This window comes from Bos taurus, chromosome 2, assembly GCF_002263795.3.
Source record: "Bos taurus isolate L1 Dominette 01449 registration number 42190680 breed Hereford chromosome 2, ARS-UCD2.0, whole genome shotgun sequence".
In the NCBI taxonomy this organism is placed as follows: Eukaryota; Metazoa; Chordata; class Mammalia; order Artiodactyla; family Bovidae; genus Bos; species Bos taurus.
The window spans coordinates 96,310,996-96,319,446 of record NC_037329.1 but is presented as its reverse complement, the minus strand read 5'-3'; the positions used below and the strand labels follow the sequence as shown (position 1 = coordinate 96,319,446).

Genomic DNA, 8,451 nt, shown 5'->3' with positions numbered 1-8,451 from the left:
GGTAAAGAATCCGCCTGCAAGGCAGGAGATGTGGGTTCTATCCCTGGGTTGGGAAGATCCCCTGGAGAAGGGAAATGCTACCCACTCCAGTATTCTGGGCCTGGAGAATTCCATGAACTGTATAGTCCATTGGGTTGCAAAGAGTTGGACAAGCCTGTGCATCTTTCACTCACTCACTCACTCAGGGAGTTTACAGGTGAGGCTGGAGTGGGGGTAGAGATGCCAACAAAACAGGTAAGTTTTGTTTTTTGTTTTTTTAAATATGTAATTATAAATTGAGAAAATGGCTAAGTGTGCTATGATGGAGATAAAGCAGGAAACTTCAAGGACAGTCTTCCAGTCAGACCAGCCTATCCTCTTGTAAACTGGCCAAAGTCACTGGGGGTGGGTTGGGGAGAACTCAGGTCGCCTGCCAGTGTGCATGTACACACACACACACACACACACACGCACACACGCCCTTTCTGTTTTGATGTGAATCTGAATGGGGGTTCAAGACCTCTCAAAACCATCCTGTTTCAACCTGCAGGCTACAACATGAAAGGGCAATGAAAATTGACTTTCATCGCAGCTCCAAATCGGAAATGCGAAGCAACCTCTGGGTTCTAATAGTCCTATTTTCAGAAATAAGTTATTTCTCAAATTCTCTTAACCAAAGGAGCTGCTAAAAACTAGTCCCAGGTTTGTTCCAGGTAAAAATTTCGAATTGCAAGCATCCATTTGGGCGTTGAGAAAAGCAGAGAGGAGACTGAGGCACATAGCACTGTTTCAAGAAGTGTGTGATGAAGACTGTGAGAAAACAAAGAGGTAAGAAGGCCAGAAGGGTGCGGTTGGGCCGTGCCGGGCGCTGGGTCCCTAGGCCAGGGAAGATGAGTCCTTGCGGCCTGGAACCTTGTGTGTCGGAGTCTGGCTTCCCGGGCTGCTGGAAGGAAGCATTTAAGTGTGGGACCGCAAGAAGCGCTTGTAAACAGAGAGCCGGGCCGGAGTGGTCGGTGGCCAAATGGGCTGTCACCGTGAGGAGGGCGGGCTGCCGAAACCTAGCCCCAGCCTGGAGTAGGTTGCAGGCCTTGCAGGTGAAGGGAGAGAAGCAGTCGGTGGCCAGGTGAGCATCTGTCTGCTTCTTTGCCGCCTGGCTGGCCACTGGGGGAAGGGTGTGGGGATGACACTATTGCAAATATTCGAGAAGCTCCCTAGGGTAGCGGTGATTTTGCTATTTCTTCCATCCTCTGGTTTTTATTTCATCCTGAAAATTGCACAGTAATGCAGTGGATAATAGATGAGAGGAGATTATATGATGCATTGTCTATTTATTTTTATGAATCAGGTGTATAAGTAGAAAGCAGTTGAAATAGCTGATCCTGTTCTGTGCGTTTTTTTTAGTCCTCCCCTCCACCCCTCCCTACCCCTCCTGGGTCCTAGAAACGAGGCCTCAGCAGAGCTTTTAATTCACATCTAACTAGGGCTCCCAGATTACAACGATTGTTCCTTCTGTTGACCTTGCTCATTTTTAATATATAGTAAATGCCACTGTGCTACTGATGACAAGCATGATTTGGTCTTCTATAACAGGATTACTAAGCTAAAAGGTTGAGATCCGGAAATTTTGGGCCCACTCCTCAAATAAAGTAAGTTAGTACTGAGATATACAAATGAATGACAAATAAAGACTGATCTAGATTTATAGCTTGCAAAGCAAAACAGATTTGAATTTACCCGGTTAAACCGAGATTGAGTTATGCTGTTGTAAACTTATTTGGAAGTTTTCTCTCTTCTTGCAAAAGATAAATATCTAGGCTTTTTTCCTGTAATATATTAATTTCAGTTGTCATAGTCAATTGCAATTTGTATTCATTCATAAGATACTTTGGCACACCTTAATATACAAGGCAATTTTTGTTTCATTAGCTTCAAAAAAAATGCTTTAACCAAAACTGGGCTGAAAGATCAGTAGACATGTAGTCTTTCTGGGTCATATAGTCTAACTTTTAGTTACTAGAAGAATATTAGAGTAAATTGCACATAAAAGAGTGTTTTAAAGTCATGCACATCAAGGAAATAATATTAATGACTGACGAGTTTGCCTTTACAGTGAGTATTTTCACAATGTAATGGTTCATAGCAAGAACTATAAAGCCATTCTGGGTTTGAATTCCTGCTTGGTCACTTCCTATTGTGTAACCTTGAGCAGTTTATTTGTTGTATTTCTTAATCTTTGGTATGGGAATGACAGTACTGATCTCATAGGGTTATTGTGAGGATTAAATGAGTTAATATTTTGAAGGTTCTTAGAACAGCACATATAGAAATTGCAATATACATGCTTGTTAATAAATACATAAGGATATAGCAATGTTAAAAGTAAATGGTGATTGCCAGGAGCTGGGGGAGGGTTGAAATGAACAGTTGTTAAATGGGTATGGTTTCAGTTTTGCAAAATGAAGAGTTCTAGAGATTAGTTGCACAACAAGGTAAATGTACTTAACAGTAAGGAACTGTACCCTTAAAAACAGTTAGGATAGTAACTTTCGTATTGTAACTTTTCCCGCAATTACATCTTTTAAAAACAGCAGTGTTAGCAAAGTTATATACAGCAGTCATCCCTCGATACACAAGGGGACTTAGTTCCAAGACCTCTCAGATACCAAAATTCAAGAATTCTCAAGACCTTTATATAATATGGTGTATGTAGTGCCTTGCACTTAACCTACACACATCCTCTGGTGTAATTTAAATCATTTTTAGATTACCTATGAAAGTGTTAGTCACTCAGTTGTGTCTAACTCTGTGATCCCATGGACTGTAGCCTGCCAGACTTCTTGGTACTATAAGATTACTCGTACCTAATATAATGTATATTCTATGTAAATAGCTGTAATTTCAATGAAAATGCTATGTAAATAGTTGCCTTTTTCTTTTTTTAAGTTGCTAAGTCATATATTACTCTTTGCTACCCCATAGACTGTAACCCACCAGGCTCCTCTGTCCATGGGATTTCTCAGGCAAGAATACTGGAGTGAGTTGCCATTTCGTTCTCCAGGGGCTCTTCCTGACCCAGGGATCAAACCTGCATCTCCTGTATTAGCCGGCAGATTCTTTACCAGTGAGCCATTAGGGAATCTGCAGATAGTTGCCTGGTGTCCAGCAAATTCAAGTTTTGCTTCTGGAACTTTCTGGAGTTCTTTTCCCCCCAGATATTTTCAATCTGTGGTTGGTTGAATTTGCGAATGTGGAAGCCAAGGGTATGGAGGACCCACTGTGTTCAGAATCTTTATTAGCACTTAGCAGGCCCTGTCTGGAGAAGGCAATGGCAACCCACTCCAGTACTCTTGCCTGGAAAATGCCATGGACGGAGGAGCCTGGTAGGCTGCAGTCCATGAGGTTGCTAAGAGTCGGACACGACTGAGCAACTTCATTTTCACTTTTCACTTTCATGCATTGGAGAAGGAAATGGCAACCCACTCCAGTATTCTTGCCTGGAGAATCCCAGGGATGGGGAAGCCTATGGGGTCACACAGAGTTGGACACGACGGAAGCAACTTAGCAGCAGCAGCAGCAGCAGGCCCTGTCCACAGCTGTCTTTGCTGTTGTGAAAATGCACCTTCTGGCAGTCATTAGTAAGATTCACTTATTGGTAAATTCATGCAATTAAGACATCATAAAGAGAACAAACAAATGATTAGAAGCAATACCTAAGATGCTGTGGCCCACACAATTCTGAAAATGCCCCTCCCCCAGGATTGCATGCTCTAATCCCTGGAACCTGTTGGAATGATGAAGTGTCACTTCCTTGATCATATTATGTTACATGGCACTGCTGCTGCTAAGTCGCTTCAGTCGTGTCCAACTCTGTGCGACCCCATAGACAGCAGCCCATTAGGCTCCCCTGTTCCTGGGATTCTCCAGGCAAGAATACTGGAGTGGGTTGCCATTTCCTTCTCCAATGCATGAAAGTAAAAAGTGAAAGTGAAATCGCTCAGTCGTGTCCCACTCTTAGCGACCCCATGGACTGCAGCCTACCAGGCTCCTCCGTCCATGGATTTTCCAGGCAAGAGTACTGGAGTGGGGTGCCATTGCCTTCTCTGGTTACATGGCACAGTTGAATATAAAATAGGAGAATGAGCTGGTGGGCCAAATCTAATCAAAGGGAAGTGAAGTTGCTCAGTCCTGTCTGATTCTTTTCGACCCTGTGGACTGTAGCCTACCAGGTTCCTCTGTCCATGGGATTTCCCAGGCAAGAATAGTGGAGTGGGTTGCCATTGCCTTCTCCAGGGGATCTTCCTGACCCAGGGATCGAACCTGGGTCTCCTGAATTGTAGGCAGACGCTTTACCATCTGAGCCACCAGGGAAGTCAAATCTAATCAAAGTGAAAGTGAAAGTGAAGTCGCTCAGTCGTGTCTGACTCTTTGCGACCCAGTGGACTGTAGCCCACCAGGCTCCTCCATCCATGGGATTCTCCAGGCATGAATACTGGAGTGGGTTGCCCTAATCAAAGGGGCCTGTAAAAGAGGAGAGCTTTCTCAAGCTAGGGAAATCCGAGGGATCTGAAGCCTGAGTAGGACTGAACATGCTGTTGCTGTATTGAAGATGGAGGGAATGCTTGAGAAGGAGTGGGGGCGGCCTTGAGAAAAGCAGGAGACCTGGAATTGCTGAGGGTGACCCGGCGTGGAAACGGGGACATCAAACTGAGGGCCAGCAAATGAATGAGCTCGAAACTGGATTCTTTACGAGAGCCGTTGGTTAGGAACACAGCCTGGCCAAGCGCATGGATTTCAGCCTTGTGAAGGAGAGCCTGAGCTGAGAACCTAGCCAGCCCCACCCAGACTCTGACCTTCAGAATTGTGAGGAAATGGGTGTTGTGTTAAGGTTCGAAGTTTGTGGGAATTTGTTACACCACAATAGAAGACCATAAAGACAGGAACAGACTATCCGTAGAAGAGAAAACTAAGTGGCTAATAGTCATATGAAAGTGCATTCTCAAATAAAAATGAAAAAAAGAAAGAAAATGCTTTCTCTTTCCATTAATTAAATAAATGAAATTGAAACAACAGCAGGAAACTGTTTTTCCAGCTCTCAAATTTACATAGATTTTTAAAAATTCTAGCTCTTCACATCAGTTTATGTGCAGTAGAGCAGACACTCTCAGATGCTGTGAGGGGTACATAGATATTAAACCTTTCTGAAAAATTTGTTGGCTTAATGTCTGAAAAATCTCACTAATGTGTCTACTCCTCCTCAGTCCAGTAGTTGCACTTCTAGCAGTCTGTCCAAGGGAACTTATCAGAAATATTTAAAAAGTTAACATTCACAAGTGCTTAATATAGCTTTGGTTAGAAAAGTCAGGTATTGACAATAGTCTCAATGCCCAACAGGAGGGGAACAGTGTGAATTAATTATGGTGTTGTCAAAAGATATGTATGGTGTTATACAGACTTTAAAAAGGATATTTATGAAGGGTTTTAACAGTATGGAAAGGTATTTACCAATTTTTGGTAAATAGGAGGAGATCAGTTAGAGAAATATATGTGTAGTAAGTGAAAAGTGTTAGTTGCTCAGCCGTGTCCAACTTTTTGTGACCCTGTGGACTGAAGCCTTCCAGGCTCCTCTGTCCATGGGATTCTCCAGGCAAGAATACTGGAGTGGGTGGCCATTCCCTTCTCTAGGGGTTCTTCCCGACCCAGGGATCTGAGTCTCCCACATTGCAGGCAAATTCTTTACCATTTGAGCCACCAGGGAAGACCATAATAACTCTCAACTATGTTTAAAAAAGCAGAAAATATACCTACATAAGGAAAGAGGCTGAAAGGGCCAAAATGGAGCAGCACTTTTTTTTACCCATTGGAGGATGACTAGGCATAGTTTATTTCCCCTGGAACATTTTTATGTATTTTCAAGACATTTAACAGTAAGTATACAGTAGTTGTTTATAACCATAATAGTTAACAAACATTATTTTAAATGCTGTTAAAAACCCTGTGCTATGGGGTATACAATGAATCTAAGACATTGTCCAGTCAAATAATGGAGAAAATAAAAATTCATAAATGACTAAAATATGTGTGAGAGAGTGATGTTTTAAAGAAAGACAATGATCGGATAGGAAATGATAAATACAGTTGAGAAGGTTGACAACAAAGTAGGATAACTTATTTGTCAATACGGATAATCAGTGTAAGCTTTATGGTAGGAGGATGGATGCGTATCATACTGAAATAATAGAATAAGGAAGCTCGTGGTTGAGTTTCCTTAAGTCTTTGTTTTCTCATAGATGGATGGATTTTAGGCTTTGGGCCATAGACTCAGGTTAATTATACAAGTGGAAAACAAAGAACTATGATGGATATATAGCCATTAGCGGGAAAAAAAAAAACAAAACCCTTGCATGTTATTACTAGGAAAACCAAACTAGGCTGGTAACATCTGCATTAAAAACCATACAAAGCTAATACTTACTGAATATTTATCAAGTACTTAACATACTCTATTCCAGTTTAATCTTGTGTGCAGCTTTCCCATGATACTTGAAGTCAAGTCGTACATTTACATATTTAAGAAGCAGGCAGGTTGCAGGGTACTATTTTAATTACTGGTTTCAGAAAACCTGATTTTACTAGAAACCTGAAAAGGTTAGACCATTTGGGTAGAATGTTTAGGATTCTCTGTCTACGGACACTTTCTAGGAGCCCCAGACCACTGCTGCTTCTCCTCCTTTTCCTACTGTTCCTTGGATAGTTTGATATGCCCTCTCCTCCACATCTGTAGGAAAGTACTGGAAGTGTCTCTTGCCCCACTGGCTGTTAGCCAAATGCTGATTTTCTTCATGGAGCATGTTTACCCTTTAAAAGAAACTGGGTGGAGGAATATCTAACAAGGAATTGCTTTTTTTCTTTTAGAGTGGATTTAGTATTCGGTTCTTAAGTAGCTGAACTGTATTCTAGCTTGGAGTTTCTGGTGCAAGCTAAATAATTCAGAGAACTGGGTACTGAGTGAGAGTGTGGTAAGAATAACCACCAGCAGTGAATTCCATGCCTATGTTTGCTCTGCTTCATTGGCTACTGTAGGTATTACCAGACAGCAATAAAAGCCCACATCATTCACCTTCATATTGACAGTAGGGTAAGAAGTTTATTTGGTCCGTGAGTGTAGTTAATGTTAATGGCAGCGTGAGTTATGAGCAAAAAACCAAAGTCAAAATATAGAGGCCATTGTGTTGAGATGTCAGGCATGCTATTTTTCACTAACATTTTGTTTGTTTTTCATACAGTCATTAACTGTCAATTTGAGTTTTGTGTTTTAAATTTGATTCCCTGATCATATGTCACATTAATGAGTATGGAAGAGATTATTCACCTAGTTACCATGGTTAGTGTAACCAATTTATAATTCAATGCAAACTGAAGCTGCCTTGGTCTGTATTATCCATCTTACCTGTGGACATTTATCTAACTGCAAAATTGCTAAATATCCATTTTACCCCATAATCTACAGATGTGATTATAGATTTTCATAGAACAAGGAACGTGTTTTATAGGTTAGAAAACATTGGAAATGTAACCAACAGTTTTTATGCTCCAGGAAATTAGCTAAATGATCTTTTCTCATAAACTTTTCCAGAACAACTTCTCTTCCACCCTCAGGGATTCATTGGTTTGTTAATTAGACAAGTAAGAATTGAGCGCTTGTTTTATACCTTGGCACATACCTCTTATACTTGGAGCCAGAGATACAGTCTTGAAGGAAACAGGCACGATCTTGCCTTCGTGAAGGTTGCCATCTAGTAGGGGAGACAGACAAGTAAACAGGCTATTTTTAGAGTGAAAAGCATTATAATTGAGGAAATGTGTGTGCTATGGGACCTCACCAGAGGGATGTCCAGAATGGACATGGGAGGTCAGGGAAGAAGTGGTACCTCAGCAAAGACCTAAAGGCTGAATGAGAACTAGCTAAGTTCTGTGCCTGTGTGTGGAGGGGTGGGAGGTACGGGATAAGAGACGATGGAGATTTAAGAGGTCATCCTAGGAAAGTAAGTGGACTGGAGCTCTTATAGGCAATGTTAAGGAATATTAAGATTTATCCAGAAAATAACAGAGTTTTATCAATATTTTTAGAAAGCCCTCTCTGACTGCAGTGTGGTGAATGGATTAGTGGAAGGAAAAAATAAAGGGAGGAAACTGGCTGGTGTCTGAACTAAGGTGGTAAAGGAGAGAAAGGGATAAATTTGGCAGATCTCAGAGAAGTAGAATTAACATGACTTGCTGTTCAGAGTGATTTGTGGGGGAGGGAGCCATTAGGGTCAAGGATGATGATATTCTTCACTCTATGGAGAATGCCAAGAGGAGGGGCAGGCTGAGGGTTAGGTGAGGAGTTTGCTTTCGTGCATGTTAGGAGTTAGGGGATGTCTGAAAGGCAGTGGCATGTGTGAGTCTTAAGCTCAGAGAACAATACTTCTTATC

The 8,451-nt window shown here is 41.7% G+C and overlaps 1 protein-coding gene across 1 annotated transcript in view; it reads left to right on the top strand.

Annotated features, from left to right (window-relative positions):
• The first annotated feature begins 951 nt into the window (after positions 1–951).
• The window catches only part of PLEKHM3 (pleckstrin homology domain containing M3), a 223,268-nt gene continuing 215,768 nt past the window's right edge, over positions 952–8,451 (top strand). The window contains exon 1 of the mRNA NM_001206217.1: positions 952–1,102. The gene's annotated coding sequence lies outside the window, so the exon portion shown is untranslated. The remainder of the gene's footprint in view (positions 1,103–8,451) is intronic.